The 19,460-nt window shown below is 41.2% G+C and overlaps 1 protein-coding gene across 2 annotated transcripts in view; it reads left to right on the top strand.

Moving 5' to 3' along the window:
- Positions 1–19,460, top strand: part of SLC6A13 (solute carrier family 6 member 13) — a 59,583-nt gene that overhangs the window by 5,121 nt on the left and 35,002 nt on the right. Inside the window, exon 1 of one of the 2 annotated variants that reach the window (XM_024256427.2) lies at positions 42–17,529. The exons of the other annotated variant lie outside the window; for it this stretch is intronic. The gene's annotated coding sequence lies outside the window, so the exon portion shown is untranslated. Of the gene's footprint in view, positions 1–41; positions 17,530–19,460 lie in introns of those variants that run through there. 2 annotated transcript variants of the gene reach the window in all.

Below are 19,460 nucleotides of genomic sequence, written 5' to 3'. Positions count from 1 at the left end.
TGGGGGTCTTGCTATTGTGTGGTTGATACCAATAAATGGAAGATCCAGAATATTTTCATTTAAAGCTCAACCATTAATTGGAACATGGTGAAACATTTTACACATTATAAAAGTAGGGAACAGTACAAAAGAATGGAATCAAATACTATATTATGTGAATAAACTAGAGTGATTTTGGAACTTCACTCTCTTCACCCCTTCTCACTTGTATGTTCTTTAAAGTGTATTTCTACTTTGGTAGGAAGAAAGACTTGATTTAGTATTTCCTTAAAGTTCCATGAAATTTCTTTATTAGGCAAAGCTTTTCCCTAGCCTTTATCTCTGGAGCTAGGTTGTGTATCTTGTCAGTGGGGGGGAAAAAGGCACCACAAGAAGAAGCTTTAGAAATGGCTCGGTGGTCCCAGCTTATATTGAGGAGCCCTTTTGAAGTTGTCAGGGACGTAGGATGAAATCAGAATTTCCTTTAGTTTCAAAAAAGGTTTGCAGGAGCCCAGATGAGAACCTTAGAATTACATCATGTAAAGAACACTGGATTGAAATAATCTGGGTTTTAGCTCTATGTTTGGCCCCTTACGTTAGTTGCTTATCTATTGTGGACCTTGGTTTCCTACCATATGCAAGTTAGTTACAAAGAAACTTAAGTTATAACCCTCCCCTTGACAGGGTGTAAGACATAGATGATTTCTAAGGATGTTTCTTCCTAAAAAGGTTATAGAATTTAAAGACGATAATAGAGGCTGTATAGTCCAAATCCTCATTTAATGAGAGAAAAATGGATTCAGCCTCCTGAGGACAGAACATACAGTGTCTGTACTGACTCTCTCTTAGAAAAATCTAAGTATTGGTCACTAACATGTATTGGAACTTGCCTATAGACTTCCCTCTGCTGGGGTCTGAATTTTGCAGCATTTTCAAGCACTTTCACTTATGCCCTGGGGCTAGCATATCTGCAGCTCTCTGTTCCATTCAGTGCTGGACTCCATGGAGGTAAGGTGAGAGTGTTAGACACATTTTGACAAACCTAGCCTAGCCGTTCAGTCATCTATGGGCCCCTTCCCTCTGCAAATTATGCTGCTCTGTTGAGACCAGTAGGCCACCTGGGCACTGGCAGCTTTAGTCTTTCTGACCTAGCCCTACCATCCTCTCTAATTGGGGCTAAACTTCATTGAGACACAAAACAGCATATCACTCATGGTCTCTTTGGAACCTTGAATAACAATTCAAGCTCATCTCGTCTTGGTCACTTCCCAGGACTTGTTTTGTCATAGAAACATCTCATTCCAGAGTTCAGTTGAAACATTGAGAGACTGGTTTGATTCACTTTGCTTCTTATCCCTATAATGCATTGCTGCCATCTGAAATAGAAGCCCATCCAGTCATCAGGCCTCAAATTGTTACCTACTTTCCTCAATTCATTTTACCATTGCTGTTGTCCTTGCCAGTTCTTCGCATTATGGAGATTTTCATTCCCTATTCCTTTGTAAATGTGCTTTTCTGCTTTTTCATTAACTGGAAATTGACTCTCCCTCAGCCATTACCTTAGGACTATTTCAAGTGGAGAGTGTTCATTTTCTCACTTTACTGCTAGTAAATGGATGGATTACGGGGTGTGATGCCCCTGTATTCTTGATTGCCATTGCTACACCATTGTTCTTCTATTTTGAGGCTTCTGCTGTTGAGCTGCACCATCTATCCTCCTCACTCATCTTTGGTTACTCCTCTTCATTTTTGGAGGGGACTTTGATGATGGGCATCTCTTTCCCCGGTGCTGCCATCATTGTGGGCAATTTCATTAGTCATGGATGACCTTAACAATTGCTGGACCTCCATCTCCACTAGTCATTTTTTACTCCATTTAGCAAACCAATTTTAAGGCCACACTTTGGACTCACCAGAAATTTATTTTCTGAAATGTACAGTCTAATTTATTCTATGATTTTAATGTATTTTCCTTTAATCTCTTCCTCTCAGTATACTTACTCTTTGACCTCAAGAAGCCTCCAATTCCTTAACCAACCTTTTTTTTTCCCCCCTCTCTGTCAGTTTACTCTGGCTTTACCGCTTCCCCATTTAGCATAGACTCTGTGGCCTGTCACTCTGGCTCTGCAGAACCTTATCTGTGGATCAGTTTGGCCATCTGACTTCTTCACTTTCATGGGCTGCTGCATACTCCTGAGTATATACCATTGGTTGGTAGCACCACAGATTGACTCAAGTAGGCAGGCTCTTGAAGCAGTTTAGCAGCCCTGGCGGTCCAACAACCTCTTCTGTTCTTAAAGAGTATTTCAGATTTTCACCTCTTGTCAAATACTCAGCCTGTCACCTCTGCTGCCTCAGCAGAAGCCTACCCTCGTAACGGGTAAATTGAAGCTAACAGGAGAGCTTCTAAGCTTCTTCCTTGGTTATCTATATCATCATCACCTGTCCCAGAAGAGGTGTCTGTCCTCTGGTCAACACTATGAAAGTATAGGTGAATGAGCAAATCAGTGAACCCTATCCCATTGTAACTCCTTAGAGACCTTGTTCTATCAATCAGCCCTTTATCTTCAGTATCTCTCATTTAGCATATAATTTCAAGCTCTATTAAATAGGAGCACTCAACTATATATTTCCCTTAAACCTGTCTCTGTTTCCTGTTGTCTTTTTCTTCTTTGTAGCCAAGCCTTACCTCTTCTCTGTATTTAGGTTTCAGTCACTCCTCAGCCAGTTGTAATCTGGATTCTCCCCTCATTTCACTGAAAGTTCCCCTACTGAAGTCCGTGAACTCCATATTGCTAGAAGTCATTTGTATTTGACCTCTCTTCAGTGTGACATTGTTGTCCACTTCCTTTTAAAAACCCCTCCGTTGGATTCTTGGCCACTACCGTTTCCTAATTTTTCTTCTCTTTAGCTGCTCTTTAATCAGCCTCCTTTTCTGTTTACCCCTTGAAATGGTGTAATTGGGGGCTCTTCTCTATATAACATGGGTGCCCCAGTCCACTCCCAATTACTTGTATTCAAATGAATAAAAGTATCACTTGCCCATGGTTTGTTTCTGAGCTGTTTAATCAACTGTTAAACATTTCCACTTGTATTTTTTTTAACCTATTAAATGTTATTTCAATAGGTTTTTGGGGGACGTCGTGTTTGGTTACACGGGTAAGTCATTTAGTGGTGATTTCTGAGATTTTGGTGCACGCATTACCTAAGAAGTGTACACTGCATTCAATGTGTAGTCTTCTGTCTCTCACCCCTTTTCACCCTTCCCCCCAAGTCACCAGAGTCCATTGTATTAGTCTTATTTTCATCACCGTGGACATACCCTGTGGGATGTTAAATGTACTCTAGACTCTGTTGGCTGTTTTCTGGAGTTAGACCTCTGGAGACTTCTCAGATAGCTCAGAGGTCTCTGGTCTTGCCCTGAAATTACTGTTTCTCAGGGAGATGCTGGTGATGGCAGAGGCTCCTCACTCTTTGGGTCCTCCTGTGTCTCATTTTGATTGAGTTCCTCCTTCAGCTGGTCGCAGTGGCCGGATAGTGTGGCCTGCTCCCTTCCTCAGGTTTTATTGAGGCAGTGGTCTTTTTTGTAGACGCTTTTTTTTTTTTTTTTCTGGAACTCCCTTGGAGGGCTCCCTTCCCTTTTGAGGTTGTCTTGGGAACCTTGATAGTGCTTCTGGACCTAGGTTGAGACAGGGGCTTTCTCTTCATTACCTCTTGGGTATTGGTGGGTGGGTGGTTGACAGCTAGGCTGGAGGCTCGTGGTTTCCTGGTGATTTTCGCCAGCATCTCTCAACGGTCTCAGCTCGCTCATTCTTAAGATGTCAGCTTAAATGCTATCTCTTGCAATGGCCTGTTCTATTCCATTAGGGGACTTTGCCATATATGGCATATTTGTGTAAAAGTTCCATGAGAGCAGAGGTTTTGTTTCCTTTATCTCTCCATACACAGCAACTAGAACAATACAATGCATAGAGTAAACATGCAATAGATAACCTGAAGGAATGCTGTTTCATGCCTTTGTTCCTTCCTGTACATTATTGCTCCCCTAATGTTCTCTGTGTTTGGACTGCCATAACCTCATCTACCTTTTCTCCTTACTACCTTCTCGTTCTTCAAAATTCAACTCATCCCCAAATTCCTCTGAGAAGTCCTTCAGGTTACTCCTCTCCATCTAATCTGAATAAGATGTCCTTTCTTGGAGCTCTAATAGCGTTTAGACTAGACACTGGTCCTCAGAGTGAGGTTTCTGCATGGACAGCATCACCGTCATCTGGGAATTCATTAGAAATGCAAATTATGAGGCCCTACCCTAGACTTCCTGAAACAGAAACTCTGGGAATGGGGCAAGCAACCTGCGTTTTAACAAGCCCTGCAGGTGACTGTGATGAACACAAAGTTTGAGGACCACTAGAATATAGTCACTGTAGAATATATCTCCAGGATCTGACACAACGCCTAGAACAGGATTATTGTGAAGATCTTCCTTACAACGACCTGAAATCTATCTTCCTGTAGCCTCATCAATCCTGGTTGAGAATATGAAAAACTAGTTCAGTTGCATCTCTGTTAGGCAGCCTTACAACATTTGAGGATAGCGATTATCTCTACTTCTCCACCTCTCATCCCTAACTCCTCTGGTTTAATATCTTTTTTTTCTTATGTGCTATAACTTTGAGTCCCTTCACTTTCCTCCTTGGGCTTATCTGGACAATTCCAACTTACTTCATATCCATCTTAAATGTATATTCAAAATATCCTTTTAGCTTTTAACCTACAATTCTGAAAGGTAGAACTATACATGTCTATAATCACCCCAGCAAGACAGAGTTCACAATGAACATAGTTAGAATTCCATTTGTACAGTTGGAGGTGTTCCCAGGTGGGCAGATTGCTTGAGGTCAGGAGTTCAAGACCAGCCTGGCCAACATGACGAAACCCCGTCTCTACTAAAAATCCAAAATTCAGCTGGGCGTGGTGGCACACGCCTGTAATCCTAGCTACTCGGGAGTCTGAGGCATGAGAATCAATTGAACCTGGTAGAGGCGGAGGTTGCAGTGAGCCGAGATCGCGCCACTGCACTCCAGCCTAGGTGACAGAGGGAGACTCTGCCTCAAAAACAAACCATACCTGCTGCTCCCATCCTAGACCAATCTAATTGCAAGTATCTCACAGGGAGCCCAAGTATCAATGTTTTTTTGAACAGCTTTATGGAGGTATAATCTATATACCATAAAATCCACTTATTTTAATATATGATTTTAGTAAATTTAAAGACTTTGCAACCCTTACACATCATACAACTTCAGAATGTTTCCATCACCCAAAAAGAAACTTCATGTCTGTTCAGTCACTCCCTATTTCTACTCCCAGCTCTAGGTGGCCATTAATCTGAGTATCTCTAGATTTGCCTTTTCTAGACCTAAACATCAGGATTTTGTTTTTCTGCAGCCAGAGTTGAACCATAGTTCTAAATGCATTATGAGAAATAATGATTTTTAAAGATTATGTATAATAAGTATATTTTACATATTTTCATATTTATGACTCCCATCCATACAGTGAATGCATCTGTCACCAGTAAGACAAAGATCATTAATTTGATAATGGAACTTAATAGACCATTCTTTCCTTTTATACATTTTAGTATCATATTCAAAATGGCCTCCCATTCTGTCCCCAAGTTATTTTAAAACATCTCCAGTCTGGCTTTTTTCCCCTTTAGCTCATAAGTGAATAGTGCTGGAAGATATCTCAGGAGCATTCTCCCTGAGATGATGTCTTCAGTAATGATTGCACGTATTGGTGTTGATTCCATCCTTGAAGTTACTTTCCTTTATCTTTCACATTGGTGTTTCTTCACTAGAGGTTTTGCTGTCTGATTAACTTCTCTGCCAAATAAATGGACTTTTGCTTCATAGGTACACAAACATTTCTAAAACTTTTTTTGGAAAATATATTTCTTTCTTAAAAAAAATAGTGCATGCACTTTAAAAAAAAAATAAATAAATAAAAAATAATCTACCCCAAAATGACCAGTTAAGATTTACTTTCAGACAACTCTGTGCATATTTACATATGCTTATATACAACTATGTACACCTTTGCGTAGATGAGATCACACTCTATGTACTGCTTTGTAACTTGCTTCTTTCACTTAATCCTGAGAACATTTGTACATGAGCATAGATATAGATTTGTATTGTTTTTAATGGCTGTATAGTTTTGCATTATACTGAATCTTAATGATGTTTAAGAGCTATGTATATTGAGGACATTATTTCTTTGTCTTGTGTTGCAAATTTTTGACCATGTTATTAGTCTTTTAACCTTATTTATAGTTTTTTTGTTACAAAAGTTAAGTTTTATGATGTAAACTTAATCCCTTTGATTTTATAATTCCTGATTTTCCCGATGTGCGTAGAATGACCTTCCCCACTACAAGGTAATAAAAATACCTCCATGATTTTGCTTAAAACTTTTATGCTTTATATTAAATCTTTGTTACATCTTGAATTGATTGGTGTGAAGAATGCCAAGTTTCTTTATTGCTCTGTTGACTACATTTCTTAAGTTTCTTAAATGGTTTGCATGTCTGTGCATGTGTGCATATAGTCATTCCAAAACCTCTGATGTGCAAACACAGCTTTACAAATGTGTATACATTCAGTATTTACTGTATTTGTTACCTACTGCTGCATAACAGTATTACCAGAGACTTAGCAGCTTAAAGCAACACACATTTTATTGCCTCACAATTGCTGTGTCAGGAGTCAGGGCACAACTTTGCTGGTACCCTGCTTCAGGGTCTCACAAGGCTGTCGTCAACGGTGGTGTTTAAGGCTCTGTCATATCTGAAGTTTGAGGAAGAATCTACTTCTGAGCTCATGTGGTTGTTGGCAGACTTTAGTTCCTTTTGGGTCATTGGAATAAAGGCCTTAGATTTTGTTTGGCCACTGGCCAGAGGTCACCTTCAGTTCCTTGGCCCCTGCGCTTTCCCAACATGGCTACTTGCTTTCTCAAAGCTAGCAAGACTAGGTTACAATCTTATGTAATGTAAACATGTATGTATAATCACATACATCCTGCCACCATTGCCCTATTCTATTGGTGAGAAGCAAGTCCCAGGTCCTGCCCATGCCAAGAGACAATCACAGAAGGAAGTGAACGCCAGGGGAGGCAGGGATTGTGGGAGGCCACCTCTGAGTTTGTCTGCTATACTCACACAGAATGTGCTGCATCATACAAAGACTGAAGTGCCTGAGAGCATAAGCTAACTTCCTTCGGCTTAATATAGGCTGGTGCAAAAGTAATTGTGGTCAGTGGCAAAGACCGCAGTTAGTTTTGCATTAACCTATAAAATTCACTCTATCCATACTTTCCTATTCAAGTTAGATCAAAAAAGGTAAGTGTAATGTCTTTCTTTTTTAATGTTCATGAGAAGAAATGTGTAACTTTTTACACTTGGGCTAACATTTTATAAGACTGCTGCAGTTTGAAGTATTTATAACTGCCCTTTGGCCAATATCCTGCATTCAGTAGAACAAATTTACTTCTTAGGAAAATAGAAATCTCCAAATCTTGTCAACTGTGTTCTGGGTTCCTTAACTCTACTGATTTCTCCTCTGAGCACCCTCAGATATGGTTCATATCCCTTTTAATATCTATACAAAGCATTCTTTTAGTCTTCAAATTACAATTCTGTCTGAAGGAATCAGATCTTGAATTTTAAAATTTATAGTATTCACAGTGTGTATGGTTAAGTATCTTTATGAATTTGTTTCCTCTCTATACATATTTCTTCTACAGCCTGTGCTTTTGGAAGCTGTCAGCAAAAATTGCTGTAATTTCCATCGAGAAATGGAAATGTGAGGATTTCCTCATCATTGAAATTTGTCCTTTCCTGTGCCTCACAAGAATTTCTGTTTTGTCCCTAGGGATGGATACATTGGGGGTTTTGTAAATTGGTGGTGTGCATGGTATGGAAACATAGGAGGCAAGAGAAGAAACTGAAAGCAGAATTGAGAGTTTTAAAGTATCTCATCCCAAGTTTGTCATCTAGGAAACAATGATTTCTTTCCAAGATAATGGTATTGCCATCGCTACTATTGACAGGCGACTCTTCAGACTCATTTACAACTCGGCAAGGGCATGGATCCGTGCTGGCTCTGTGTGTTTGTTTTGCAGTTCTTGTTTGGAAAATGTTTAATATTCTAACTGCTGTAGGTTCTGTGGATTAATACATACACATCTGAAGTCCTGTCTTAGAATTACATAGCCCTAAGATTTTCAGGTATCCTAATGTCAACTTTTCTATGCTTCTGTTACCACTAGGATAGTATCTACACATTTCTAAAAGATGGCCTGCACAAAAAATGTATTTTGGAAATATGTATAAATTGCCTAGTTCTATCCTGGTTTTTCTAATATTATGAAGTAAGTTACCATTGTATGATAAATTGTGACTGAGCGAAGGTTTTCCTCATTTGTCAGACGGTTGCAGTGGGAGGTATTAAAGCTCTAGGAGACGACAAGTGGACAGGACACAGCGAGAAAGAAATGGTGTGCTGAGTTCACCTGAAAGCCTCAGTTCCCAAGCTATTTCTTTGCTAAACTGTGTTTTTCCAAAGTTGTATCTGCACCCTCTCTGGTTTGCAAAGAGGGGACAAAAGAGGGAAATTGTATACATATAAAATCTAAAGAGAGATCTGATAACTAAGGTCAAGATACAGGGAAGGAATAGTAGATAATAAATAGTGTTAGAATATTTTGATGGGTAAATATGAGACGTTATAGAAGAAGCTGGAATGAAATGTGAATTTCGATATTAGAGCCTACCTAACAAAAATTGAAGTAGACAGCAATCCCCCTTCTTCCCCCCTTTTCAAGTCACTCCTCTCCAAGTGAACAACAGCACTGCTTTTTTGGCTACAGAAAGCAGCTGAGGCTCAATCCCAAAGCAGCAGCAGGCTCCGGTCCAAAGTGCAAACCAAAAGAAGCAGCAGGAGGGGTAGAACAGAGTCATTACCAAAGACTGAGTACAGAATAAAGTGATCTATGAAAACCAGCATGGAAGGGCATGCTACAGGCTAAAGCCAGACTCAGGAAGGCCTGTCGTGAGGGAGAGGGGAAATCCACAGCCCGGTGTGGGAGAAGAGAACCATGGGCACAGAGTACGCGGGAAGACGGAATAGTGAGTGGACCCATGGCCGCATGGCTCAAGGCAAAGCCATCCTCTTACCATTTCTTCAAAGAACCAGCATGGGTTCCCAGAGCAGAAAGCCGGCAAGGATTCCTCTTGAATTCATGTTTGAAAAATACCCTCCCACTGAAATTACTAAACAAGATGGTAGTGTTTCTGTTTACATGGAAAGCTGAGTTCAGGGGCGGATCTAGATTTTGTAGGTCTTGAAGCTTAGACAGTTTGCGGAGGGTCCTCTTTACAGAAAATGGCAAAAAATTAAGAATTCAAAACTAGGTACAGGGGATTGGAAGGCACCCATGCAAGGGGGTCCCGAAGCTTACGTTGAATTAACTGCAGGGTAAATCTGTTTGAGTGGAGCAGAAGGAGCCGGGGCAGACAGACATCCAAATCCTAAGTGTGTCACTTTGTAGCTTTGGAATCTTGGGCAGTTTAATTTTCCTCTCTGTGAAGCTCAATTTCTTACCTATAAAATAGGGATAATGCCAGTCTTTCTGGCTTGTCAATACAGACTAAATGAGAGAATGTATGTGAAGGTGCCTAGTACGTGCCATGACTGCTAATCTGGATGACTTTACGTGGTGCTAAGTTTTGGTAGGTATGATTGTTGATGAAAAGTAAATATCAGCCAGGCGCGGTGGCTCACACCTATAATCCCAACACTTTGGGAGGCCGAGGTGTGTGGATCACGAGGTCAGGAGTTCGAGACCAGCCTGGCCAACATGGTGAAACCTCTACTAAAAATACAAAATTTAGTACAAAATTTAGTACAAAATACAAAAATTCGTCGGGCGTGGTGGCGGGCGCCTGTGATGCCAGCTACTTGGGAAGCTGAGACAGGAGAATCATTTGAACCTGGGAGGCAGACGTTGCAGTGAGCTAAGATCATGCCACTGCACTCCAGCCTGGGCAACAAAGAGCGAAACTTCGTCTCAAAAAAAAAAAAAAAAAAAAAAGAAAAGTGAATATCGATTATTCTGGTCATTATTGTTTGGAAATCTGATTCCTGGAGATTGAGGAAATGTTTAAAGTATCTGCCGAGTGAGCTAAGCACTCCTAGGCTTTTATCTATATTCAAGGGGCAGATGGCACTCTACTGTCTTCAAGAGGTTTAGAGACTAGAGGTGCTAGTCTGGGCTATAGTCATTGGCTGTTGGAATTGGGAATGTAACAACTCTTGGAATAACTCGAGTTGCTGGATAGAAATAACTGCGGCCAGAGCAGTTACAAGAGGGATGATCAGACCAGCAGTCTCTTTCTTTCCAAGCCTGAGATCAGCTGTGGAAGACCCAGAGCTGAAGTGAAGCCTGGGGATGACCCAGTCTTACTCTCTTGTTTTATGCATGAAAAACAGAGTCTTAGAAAGGCAAAATGGATTGCCGAAGATTATGTGGCTGATTCGGGTCATATCCAGGACTAGAATTTTGGAGGTCTGCTTCCCAGGTACATTTTTTTTCATCACACTGAACTTTGCTCTAACTCATTCTCCATTTATGCCCCTTCTTTCGTTTTCCTTCTCCATTGTCCACCTAGCAGAACTCTATGGAAGTCCACCCTGGTCCAACAGTCAGGCTGTAGGACCTTTAGGCTTCTTCTGCCTGTTAGTCTGACATGTAGGTAGATCTCTCTCTCTTGCTGAATTTCTCCATTGGTGGAAACCAAGGGTTCAGTTGACACTACAGAGCTGTGGAAGCAAGCAGCACTAGCAGCCAGCAGGCAGGCAGTGGAAAGGGGCCGTGAGGGAGCTTTGGACACCAGTACTTGACAGGGATGTTCAGAACCTGGAGAGCTTCCAACGGAGAGCAATGAAAACAGTGGGTGGGGATGAGAAGGAAGAACTCTTAGGAAAGATAAAAGGTTTTCAGATTATTTATCTTGGAGAAGAGAAGGCTGAGAGTGTCTTTGAAAAGGAGTTTCAGATATAAGACCAGCTGTAGTACATCTTCCCTGAGGATAGACTAAGAAATTAGCTAACAGCAGCAATTAGGCTACAGAGCTTTTCAAATTTAGCTGCCTATTAGAGACATCCAGAGAGCTTTTTAAAAAATCTCAATGTTCAAGTTTCACCTCAGAACAATTAAATCAGAATCTTCTCTTTAGGAGTGGGCGTTAAACATCAGTAATTTATTTAATGTTTCCCGGGGTAGCCAGCATTGATTTCTGATTCAGAAAATTTAAAATTTTAATCTTATGGAATAATTGGGAGGAAAATTGCCCAATGATGTCAAACTATGCTAGGAAAAAAATATTTTTTAATGGAGGGAATATGGATAAGATATAACAAGGGCAGGGAAAGTTGGGATTGGGCTTAATGTGAAGGAGGAGAATGTAGGGAAGAGGGGGTGAAAACCCGTGGCCAAGGCCTTGAGAACAGGTATAGGTGCCTTCCTCCCACTGCAGTCACCACTTGCTGTACGTCAGTTCACTCCTCCGAGTTTATGTGGCTGTTATGGCTGAGAAAGAGAAAAGAAGCCCCTGACAGCTGGAAATTGGACGGACACTATCAATTAGGGTTTGTATTGCTAGGAGCTGCCCTGGGGTTCGTTCTCACATGTCAATGTCAGGCAAGGCCACTCTGTGATCATGGTAGATCCAGACACAAATAAGATCACCCTGTAATGATGTCTGAATAAAGACAACAACGTAAACATTGTCCAAACCACACAAATGATTGAACATCTTTTGCCGGCTAACACAAGTGACTGCTCCTTCCTTACCAATCACAGCTTTTCACTTCACTTCATTCTCCTGCTTTCTAGACAAAATGCATTAAGAAACCCAATTATAAAATTACTCATCCTTCCTCACAGCATCCAATCCAAAGCAAAGCCCTGCTTCCTGAAGCCTCCTCAAAATCACCTAACAGAAATTCATCCAATAACAAGTCCTCAGTGACACCCTCTGACTGAGACACCTCACAGTTTACATTGTGTGCACTCTCCCTTGTTGCCATGAGTAATGAACCCAACTTGTGTGTTCCTCGTGGTCTTTGGCTCACGGGCATTGACACAGCACAGTTTGAGTAGGCCGTGTCTGTTTTTTCTTGTTTAGGGAAACCAGGACAGATGAGAGCTGTCATGTTTCCCAGTCATGGGAAAACAATCATGTTTCCCTTCTGGGTCCCCTCTCTCTCTCTGGGCTGAGACATGAGAGATGAGATTCCGGCCACACTTTGCATTCCACATCAGTCAGCTGCGTGATCCGTGCATCAATATATTTTTCTCATCACAAACAACACCCTGCAGTAGTGTTTAAAAATGTTTAGGATAAAAGACTGTCCAGCGATTGAAGTTGCTCTTTTTAAATGTCACTCTGCCCTAATCCCTCACCACAGCTCCATAGTGTCAGGGTGTCTCCATTCACTCAGAACCCCTGCTCACTAACTGTTCATCAGCCAAGGGCTTCCCACTGAGACTAGTTACATAAGTGTTGCAAACTCTATGTACTCTGAGAGTCAGAAAAGAAATCAGGGGAACAGGGATTGGAGGAAACGGGATAAAATTGGGAAATAACTGCAATTACTTTTCTAGAGTTAAAGACAAAAGGTATGATTTTCCTTAATAGGGAGGTCAGAGTAGTAGGAGAGAACTGTGGAACACACTGGGGTAGGAAGAGAGCCTTCTGATTAGATTTTTAAAGTATTCTTCAGGTCTGATGAGATTTTCAGTGAAAGCAACATTTTTCTTGTCATTTTCATTATTCACCTCTTTCATAAGAAAGTTATGTTTAATTCCACAGGCCAGCAATAGCCAAAATAAACAGTACTAGAGTTGTGCTTTTTTAGTGTTTTTCCTGTCTTTTTTCCTCCCCCTCTAGACTTAAAGTATAGATAGCATGGTAGCTATAAGTAAATAATGAACTTTAGAATTCTACAAACCTGAGTTCAAATCCTGGGTCTACCATTTACTAGTTATGTGGCCTAGCAAGTAATTTAATTATCTCTAAGCCTTTATTTTCCTATCTTTAAAATGGTCATGTCAGTAATTCTTGTGTCATAGGTTTGTTCTGAGGATAAATGAGATGGTGCCTGTATAGCACTTAGCACCATTCCTGGCACATTTGAAATGCACAACAAACGTTACTAATGGTAATGGTTGACGTTCTTAATATTCTTTGTCATAAGTCTTGTTTCTTTCAGATCTTGGGTCTGGCATGGTGACTTACGCCTGTAATCCCAGTGCTTTGGGAGGCTGAGGCGGGATTGCTTGAGGCTAGGAGTTTAAGACCAGACTGGGCAACATAGCAAGACCCTATCTCTATAAAAGATTAAAAAACAATTAGCTGGGCATGATGGTGCAAACCTGTAGTCCCAGCTACTGGGGAGACTGGGTTGGGTGGATCCTTTGAGCCTGGGAGGTTGAGGCTGCAGTGACCTATGATTGTGCCACTGCATTCCAGCTTGGGCAATAGAGTGAGACCCTCATCTCAAAACAAACAAACAAACAAGAAACAAGAAAACAAATTGGAGTTTATAGAATTTAGGTGAATTATCCCATCTGGGATCAAACAGAAAACGCTTCGCAGTTTTCAGTGACACCTCTGGTTTCTGCACGTAACATCCCAGAGCTTTTCACAGCAGGGTCAAGTACTTGGACCGTAATAGAGTGTAAACAAAAATCTTAAACAACAACAACAACAACAAAAAAAAAACTTTAAGCTGATTTTAGACTTACAGAAAAATTGCTAAAATAGTACAGAGAGTTTCCATCTTTCACTCAGCTTCCCCTAATGTTAGCATCTTTCACTACCATAGTACAATTGTTAGAACGAGGAAATTAACATTGGCAGAGTACTATTAAACTAAAGACCTTATTTAACTTTCACCAGTTTTTACATTCATGTCCTTTTCTATTCCAGGATCCTATCTAGGATCCCATTCAGGACCCCACATTGCATTTAGTTGTGATTTTCCCTTAGTCTCCTGCAGCCTGAAACACTTGCTCAGTCTTTCTTGTCTTGTCTGTCTTGTCATTCGTGACACTTTTGAAGAGTAGTGATCGGTAATTTTGTCAAATGCCCCTCACTTTGGGTTTGTCTTATGTTTCTTGTGATTGAACCGCATTTTTGGCAAGAATACCACAGAAATGTTGTGTTGCTCTTAGTACATCATATCCGTGGTTCATGATATAGAGAGATATTGATGTCTTATTACTGTCTTATTACTGGTGATGTTGACCTTGGTCATTTGGTTAAGGTGGTTTCTGCCTGGCTTATCTACTTCAAAATTACTATTTTTCCCTTTGTAGTTAATAAATATCTTGGGGGAGACACTTTGGAATTGTAAAAATTCTGTTCCTTCTGGAACTTTCACCCACTAATTTTAGCATTCATTGGTAGATCTTGTCTGCAACAATTATTATAGTGGTGTTTGTCTAATGGTGATTTTCTATTTTTCTTTCCTTCTACATTTATTAAGACTTCTTTTTCTTTGAGATGGGGTCTTGCTGTGTTGCCTCAAACTCCTGAGCTTAAGTAATTCTCCCACCTCAGCCTCCCTGAGTAACTGAGATTACAGGTGCATGCCACCATGTTCGGCATCCTTCTATATGTATTAATTGGAATTCAACTGTAAGGAAGACTGGTCCTTTTGTCCCACTTATTAACTTGTTGGTTATTTGTATCAGCATGAACTTATTAGTGAACTTTGTTCTTTGGGCTACAATCCAATACTATCATTCATTTTGTTGTTCAAATTATTTCAGTTATAGCAAAAGCCATAATTTGTTGTTTAGTCTGTTCTACTTGCTCTTTTATTTTCTTTCAGTGTGATATTTGAAAAGGGATCCAAAAAGTCAACAGGTTTCTGACTCCTGTGGTTAAACAGAACTATATCTCTTAATTTAAAGGTCTCCAGAGGAGAACCCACCACTTCCTTTGCCACCTTGATGTTACTCAGAAATGTTCTTTCTTGAAACAAATCATGCTGCTTTTAAAATTTGTTTCTGTGAAATGTCAAACTAGAAAAAAATTTTATTTGTTCTTATTCCACTCCTAGTAGTCAAACAATTTTTGGGAGAGCGTATCATGGCGTACTGTCATTTAAACATACCTGGGATGAACTTGGTACAAACCAGGACCTCCTAGGCCTGCTTTTTGCGTGGTTCACTTTGTTTTATACAATCCTGTTGTGGGAAGCACAGCCTTCAGTTATCCTCAGTGACAATCTCTAGTGAGTCTTAAAACATGCAGCCTCTTGAGTAAGAATTCCTGAATACGGATTCTGGTGTTACCTGTTTTCAGGTTTCTTGACTTTGCACCCAGCAGACCAAAGGATGATGGCAACGTGAGGTAGATGCAAGGCTAGTCATGCCTGTTTTGTGTGGAACCCCAGACAAGAAGTGAGGGACTGTCACCAACATTTATCTACCAGTGGTTCTCAAGCTTTTTTTTTTTTTCTTTAACTTTTGTCAACCTAAGCAGGACAAAAAACCTACCATAGCCATTCCCACTTTATAGAGGAAAAAGAAATTGGGGATAACAAAGATTTGGAGAGGAATAAAATAAGAGTCAACATGTAACATGGCAGCAGTTATGTAAAAACAAAAGAGTTGGTAAGTAAAGCCAACATTCCTTAATACAAGAGCAGCAACTCACAACCAACTCAGGATAAGCCTGATGATGTCCTTATCACTGACGGTCTTTCCTGGAAACTGGAAATTGCAACCGTTTGCATATGTGAGGACACAGAAGGGGCTGTGCAACATTGCCAAAGGCTGAATGGTATCTGAGAAAACAACAGTTATCTGGTAATTTTAGATTATAAATGCCAAAGTTTATAATGCATAGTAGGCCATTAGTAAGTACCACTCAATGATAAGTAAAAATGGAAGTCAATAACACTGCTTTGAAGATGGTCTTTTTTTACATGAGTTTGTAGGCTGTCTCAGGACGCTTTTGGTTTATTGCTTTACAGAGCTCAATCTAACAGATGAAAGCTTGAAAGGGGAGAGGAACAGGGGCAGCTGAAACATAAGAATAATAATTTCCAAGAAGCTTCTGGGAAGCTCTCCAGGTATTACCATGCAGTGTTTCCCTGCCCCTACCCCATGCCCTTGAGTTAGATGAGGGATCAAGGAAACGGAAACTACCTTAGACCCTTCGATCCGTCTTTCTTTCCACACCTCTCTGTCATCGCAAGATGTCTCTATCACCTCACTCACTCATTGCCCCATCCCCTACCTAACTCATTCTCATGAGCCAGAGCCCAGCTTAGCTCAGGGGTCTCTCAGTCCTGTCTCCTTCAAGAAGACTTCCGGGCTCACTGCTCACTGTGAATAATCCCTTAAGGATGAATAACAGCTGCCATTTACAGTTAGTCATCATCTCCTGAAATCTCAAGCTGGACAGTGACGTATGTAGGACTCAGACCCCACACTCTCCGGTGTCAAAGTCTGAGCAGGTTTCCACTACATGTACTGTGCTTCAGCACATGGCTGAGGTGGGACTCTGCCCTGTCCTAGACTCCAGGCTGAAGGAACTACTCTCACAGCCGCCTCTGTAGGCTGTTCCTGCAGAGAAACGAAGCTCCCTGGATGACCTCGGCCTCGTGCTCACCGCCTGCTCCTTCACTTATAACAGCTTTAGGGCTTCGCTTTATTTTAAACTTTGGCACTTCCTTTTCTCTATTGATTTAAAAAATATTTTAAAATTCTAGCATATTAAAAAATCCAAACAATATTGAAAAAGTGGGGAAAAAATCTCCGTTACTGCCATCTCCTGATCTGAGTTCCACTCTACAAATGTAACTACTATTAACCGTTTAGCGAAGATTTTTTCGGACTTTTTCTATATGTGTATAAATGTCTGTGTATGTTTGGGAAGTTTTTCTGACATCTCAGAATTCTGCATCTGTGTATCTTTGTTCTAAATCATCGTCCATTCCACATTGCAAGCTGTGAAACGGTAAGATAAATGTATTTTTAAATTAATCTACACAGCACCTGACCAAAGGAATACCTGTTCTTGATGGATTTACAGGAGCACTTGTGTTGGAGACAGGGGTGGGAGGCAGGATCCCTCCAGAGAGACCCTGAGCTCACCAGGTGGGAAGCACACAGGAGCTCCGGGGAGGAGACCACGCTTCTTAAGCTTACCAGCAACTGGCCCGACCTGCCAGGGCGTGCACACTCCCCAGACTGTGAAATCACTCATGTGTGGGTTGTCCAGTGGCCGAGGGGAGGGGAGAAAAGGGGAGGGGGAGGCACAAGGGTGGAATGTGGGCTGGGCCAAGTTTAGAATTTCAAGTGCCACAGAGGCGTTTTGGAACCACACTTTAAATAGCCAGCACCTTCTCCTTCCCCCTTAGATAATTCTTCTCCCCTGACTGGACCTCTGGCAGCAGCTTCACTAAGGTTCGAAATGTTTTCTTCTCTTTTTTTCTATTTCTGCGTCTCAGACTGCAGGTTGGTGGGATCCATGGGACTTAAAACCAAAGGACTTTTTTCTTACCCTCGCCTAGAAAATATGCTTCTGACATGTATGTGTGCAAATGCAAAGATTATATGCTATTCTCTTGACTTTCTGAAACTTGGGTGGCTGTTGACTTAAGTGACAATGTGATTTGGAAAGAGAGAGCCCTAGATTGAGAGGAAAGACAACTGGATTTAACTCCAAGAAAACAAAGTCTTTCTTCTCTGAGAAAAGAGAACAATGATCAACTCTTTGACAGGACTGAAAGAAAACAAAAATTTGAGTACCTGTTATTCTATTAAGTGTGTATACATATGTATATTTCCTCATTTAATTCTTATAGCTAAGTATATCCTATCTATCATCCCCACTTTTACAGATGAACAAACTAAGGCTCAGAGTCATTCATTAACTTCTCTGAAGTCAGACATTGGTATGAGAAAAAACTAATGTATGAACTTGGCCTCATCTGACTCTATAGCTCATGGCCTTTCAGACACAACATGCTACCTCTGAGAAGCAGCTCTAATGAGGCTAAGGGAGCCAGGAAAGGGCTAATGTTTCTCCTAGGGTCTGGGAGGGTGGAGAAGGGAAGGCTTTCCATCACTGGGAGAGATCCATCAGCTGATAAAGGGAGGGGAGGCCAGCACAGTCAGTACCTTAGACAACCTTCCCAAAAGGACTGAGGAGCCCTCTTGGGACCAGTTACTTGAGTTTCTCCTTTGTAGAAAGGAGCTCATTCCTTAATTTATCAGATAAACATAGATGCCTGCTGTTCCCTGACTTTTTTTTTTTTTTTTTTTTTTTTGAGACGGAGTCTCGCTTTGTTGCCCAGGCTGGAGTGCAGTGGCGTGATCTCAGCTCACTGCAACCTCCGCCTCCTGGTTTCAAGTGATTCTCCTGCCTCAGCCTCCTAAGTAGCTAGGATTACAGGTGCCTGCCACCATGCCCGGCTAATTTTTGTACTTTTCGTAGAGACGGGGTGTCACCATGTTGGCCAGGCTGGTCTCAAACTCCTGACCTCAGGTGATCCACCCGCCTCAGCCTCCCAAGTGCTGGGATTACAGGCGTGAGCCATCGCGCCTGGCCTGTTCGCTGACTTTCTAATTTTCTGGGTCAGAGCCAAAGGAGAGTCTGTGGCCAGAAGAGGTTACTGCTGAGAAAGTCTGTTAACATGAACTTTGCTTGAGGCTTAGAAAAAAGTCCATCTGCCTCCTTCTCCAGAAAAGAGGCCACTCTGCAAAATCAAGGCAGAGTCATTAGAAGATGCTTTTAGTAGACGCGCCAGTGAACCTAGGCAACCAATGTAATCAAAGGGATGGAACTGAAAGAGCAGGGGCAGAGTGGGTTTAAGTCCTGGCTGTGCAAGTTAGTAGCTACATGGCAGCAGCAGTCACATTATTTAACCTCTCTGAGCTGCAACTTCCTTATTTATAAAGTGGGGGTAATAATGCTTACATCTCAGGGTTGTTGTGAGAATTAAATGAAAAGCATGTATGTGAAGTGCCTAGTCTATAGTAGTTGCTAACTAAATGTGGGCCACATCCAGTCATCCTCAATCCCAACAGTGGTCTGGAATGGGCCATTTCTGACAGTGAATGGTTAAAACTGTGGCTTTTTATTTATGTCATCTTCTCTACTGTCACAGACTCCTAATTTGTCATCACCAAAAAAGAAAAAGAGCGCGTAGTAAATCTCTCCCTTAAGCTGATTTCAGAGAGACATAGAAGGAGTACTTAGACCACCTCATCTTATTCACAATTCCTGGTCCCACTCAACCTCTCCCAATCCTTTGACAGGATTTTTTTTAAACTGGCTTTTATTTTTATATTACAAAAGTAAAACACATTTTTTGATGTAATTGTAGAAAATA

This window comes from Pongo abelii, chromosome 10, assembly GCF_028885655.2.
Source record: "Pongo abelii isolate AG06213 chromosome 10, NHGRI_mPonAbe1-v2.0_pri, whole genome shotgun sequence".
NCBI classification, from domain to species: Eukaryota; Metazoa; Chordata; class Mammalia; order Primates; family Hominidae; genus Pongo; species Pongo abelii.
Note: the sequence above shows the minus strand (reverse complement) of the source record. Positions and strands in the feature narration are given on the sequence as shown.